At 48.6% G+C, this 4,111-nt stretch overlaps 1 long non-coding RNA gene across 1 annotated transcript; it reads left to right on the top strand.

Moving 5' to 3' along the window:
- The first annotated feature begins 226 nt into the window (after window positions 1-226).
- On the top strand, window positions 227-1,838 carry LOC140640882 (uncharacterized). The gene is made up of 2 exons (XR_012037491.1): window positions 227-328; window positions 1,332-1,838. It is a non-coding gene; the product is annotated as an uncharacterized lncRNA (long non-coding RNA).
- The last annotated feature ends 2,273 nt before the right edge of the window (window positions 1,839-4,111 follow it).

The following is a 4,111-nucleotide window of genomic DNA, read 5'->3' as shown; positions in this document are numbered from 1 at the left end:
ACTGGGGGACCCCAGGGAGAATGGCTGATTGGTTTGGCAGAGGTCCACCCTCGATGCCAAATTGGAATGGCCAGGCAAGACTGAAATGATAGGATCCTTCTTGAATATTCTACTCTGTACAGGACCCCCACCCCCACCCCAAAGAATATTGCATGACTCTAGGAAGGGAAAGAGACCTTCCTAAAATCTAACAGATACTGGGTTTCCCATCAACTTAGGGGAGTGGCCTGTTCACTTTTTTTTAAAGAAGTAATTTGCCTTAGAAAATTTGGAAACTGTGGAAAAGTACAAAGACAACCAGCCTTACCCAGAACTGCAGCGCCTGGCGGTAAGTGCTGTTGCCATTTCGGCGCCGTTCCTCCCAGTCGTATTTCCTACCCTTTTAGATGTGGGTATGTCCAGTTCTCAGGACAGGGATTCCATGGGGAGAATTTCACTTGCTTCTTTTGATTTAACAGCTGCACGATACTCTACTCTGTGGATCTCTAATCATATAACCACTTCTCCTATTTTGGGTTTTTTGGGTTCTTTCCAGGTTTTTTGTTTTTGTTTTTTGTTTTTTTTTGCTATTATTAGTAATGCTGCAGTAAATATCCTGGCATGTAAATCTTTATGTATGTCATTGATCAATTGATTTGTCAAGTGTCACCCTGCAAAGACCCCTGCTTGGGAGTAAAGGAGGGTCTCCTGATCTAGAGGTCCAAAGCCAGAGGCACATGCCCATTTCCAGAAACCTTCCCCCTAACTTTTTTAAAAAAATTTTTAGCGGCCAAAAGGTCCTTTATTGGGGCTCATGTGGCAAGCAGGAATCCGTCTTGTCCTATAACCTCTCTTCATCCCACTTCAGTAACTCCTAGGTCACTAGACTGGAAGCTAGCTATGCCTAATCTGGGCAGAGCTCTGGAGACTTTGAAGGGAGAGGGGACAGGAGACAGAAATGGAGGGTGAATGGAAAACCATTCTGGTAGCATTCCCTAGCCTCTCCCACAGACTTGCAAGATAGACCATTTTCTTGCCTCCAGTTGACAGATGAGGAGACTGAGGCACGGATAGAGACAGATTAATTGCCCGAGGCCACTGAGTAGATGGCATTGCTGGAACCTAAAGACAAGACAAACCGAGTACCCCTCCCCCGTCCACCCATGCCGTGCAGAGAGGGGCTCTGATGTGAATGCAGATGGATGGTCTCTAGCGGGCGGCTCCCGCGCCCACCCAGCCCCGCCTCCTTCATTTTCTCCGCCTTGTTTCACACACCCCGTCTTTCCAGTGGGTGTTCAGAAAGCTCCCAATTCAGGACTGTTGCGCCTGACACTTCCTCTGCATTCGTTTAGCTCAAAGCTGCTGTCCACCTCCACCTACCACATCAGAAACTGTGAGGAGGAAACTTGAGAATGCCACTGGAGCAGGAACGTCACGCTTTCCAGTGGGGGACCTGCTGTGACTCACCATTGGGCTGTGGGCCTCTGGAAACATTCCTCGGGGTGAGGGGGTCAGTGTGGCCAGAGAAGCTTTGGGAGCCCAAGGCCCTGTCTGAGCCACTCCTGGAAGAGAGGACACCCTAGGCCTCCACGGCCTCCTCTGCGGATGCTCAGAGGGAAGAGATCCAGACTGCCTGCAGCCCCCGCAAGTCCTCAGGTGCCATCACACACCCTGGGCTCTCCCCAACCCCAGGATCCTGCCAAGCTCCAGGGCCACCTTTCCAGAATGTTCTTCCTGCCAAAGCCCAAGGCACTGATGAAGAAAAAGCAATGTGCATGGAGAATGTTGTGCTCCCCCCTCAAAGGATAAGTTAAAGTCCTAATCGCTGGTGCTTCAGAATGTGATGTTATTTGGAAATACTCAGCAGATGTAATTAGTTAAGATGGATTAAGGCGGGCCCTCAAGCCAAAGACTGTGTCCTTATAAGAAGGCTGTGTGGAGACACACAGAGAAAATGTCCGTGTGACAAGGGAGACCAGAGGATGGAGTGATGTAGCTGTGAACCAAGGGAATGCCAAGGATTTGTGGTAACGGTCAGAAGCTAGAGCGAGGGAGGAAGGATCCTCCCCTAAGGATTTTAGACTGAGTGAGACCCTGTCAACACCTCGATTTTGGACGTCTAACCTTCAGAAGAGAGAGAGAACAAACTCCTGTTGTTTTAAGCCATCCTATTCATGGTCATTGGTCATGGCAGCTCTAGGACACTGACTAGAGGGTGAGTTGGGGTGCTGGCCCCCCTGAAGCACTCCCATTCCTAGAGGCTGAGAAGGCATCCATAAGAGAGGAAGTAAGTGTTTTCAGAGCATGGCTCCTGAACTCGCCCTCTTGGCAAACTTACTGTTCTCTCCTGGGGCTCTCCCCAGCTCTTCAGAGTTTCTGACGCACCTGGGGCCTAGTGGTGCACATCTGACATCCAAGGACTGGTCTGGCAGGGAAGTTTTGTTTGTGAGGGGATCCATCCTGAGACTGGACTTTGTATGTCCAAACCTGAGACTATAAAGAAAGTTTCTTTAAATCACCTTAAAAAGTTTCTGACTAAAGGGGTGCCTGGGTGGCTCACTTGGTTAAGCATCTGATCTTGGTTTCCAATCAGGTCATGATCTCAGCATTGTGGGATCAAGCCCTGCCTTCGGCTCCCTGCTCAGCACAGAGTCCACTTAAGACCCTCTCTCTGCGTCTCCACCCACCCCTAAAATAAATAAATAAGTCTTTTTTTTTTTTTAAAAAGAAAGTTCCTGACTAGAATTTTAAGTCTTTTTTTATCAGTACAAGGGACCCTATATCGCTCTCTACTGTCCCTACCCCTCACCTTTTTGTCTTTTAGCCAGAAGGTAAAAGTAGTTAGCTCATGGTCACTGCTGCATGGAGGAGCTACCTGATTCTCCCATTGTCTCTCCTCACTCTCAACGGGAACTGCTGGCTGGGGAGGGAAGCCCTGGTCATTTGTACTGACGGGAAGCAAACCTGAGCCAAGAGCAGCCGTGCCCAGAATGAGCGTTAAGGCAAATGTGACGCGGGCAGAAGTTTCCCTTTCCTGAAGCCAGCCACCAACGTGGATGGTGTGACAGGGGGGGTAATAGCTCTCATCTTCCCCTCCTTTCTTTTGTGATTTGTCATTGCTTGAAGGTCCTTCATCCCCTCCCTCCTTAGAGTTCAGATGTTATTGGCACCGATCCCCCATTTACATACGTGGATGGTTGTTTATCACGTCTGGCTGCTCTGAACTCTAGGTTCCAGGAGGGCAGGCTGTCCCCAGGCCTAGAGCTTGTCCAGCACATAGAGGGTGCTCAGAAGAACTTTATTGAAACAATAAGTAAGTTAGAAGAAGAGTATTGTTTTACAGAGACACATACTAACTGTGAGCTCAAATCCATGTGGAAGGGGGACAGGGAGGGCACAAACCCTTTTCTTCAAATGAAAAGAACAATAACTGATACCGTATACTTATAGTGCCTTTAACTTCCTCAAAGCACTGTAATATGGTATATAATGTATATATAATATATATATAATGTGGGTAGAGAGGGTGTTATGATCACCGTGTCACTAATGGGCAAAGTGAAGTCTGTGTGGGGTGAAATGACTGGGTTGGGCAGGACGGGGCAGGAACCCAGCTCTCCCTCCTGGGAGTCTGTGCCTGGTAGCTGGGAGCCGTGAGGAGGGTTAAAACAGTACTTACTAATTTTGACATTGAAACAGAAAACAGCTGGCTCATCTAGTATTTTCTAAAATATGTCCTAAGAACGTGAGGCCCTCCAGAGGCTTTGTGAATCTGCAAACTCTGGTCGGATTCACAGAGGATGTAAGGGAGTATGTCACACACATCTCTTAGAAGCTCTGGTAAGTCCTGCGCTAAAGGGCCCATTTAACCTCCAACACTGTGTTTCCCTATGATTTTGGGCCGTAGAAGCCTCCCTCACTCCCTCTTCTTTCCTTTCCTTTCTAGTAGTAAATAACATCCTGCCGCGGATACCTTGTACACTGTCAATTCTTTGGTTTTTCCTTAGAAGAAGTGCCCTTTTCAGAGGATCACATGAAGGGGAGGAGGGCACGGGGCAGAAACCTCATGTCTAGAGCCCCAGACAAGGCCAGTCCTCCTGGGCTCTTGTACCTGGGGATCCTCTTGGGAAGG

Source organism: Canis lupus, chromosome 10 (genome assembly GCF_048164855.1).
Source record: "Canis lupus baileyi chromosome 10, mCanLup2.hap1, whole genome shotgun sequence".
NCBI lineage: Eukaryota > Metazoa > Chordata > Mammalia > Carnivora > Canidae > Canis > Canis lupus.
Note: the sequence above shows the minus strand (reverse complement) of the source record. Positions and strands in the feature narration are given on the sequence as shown.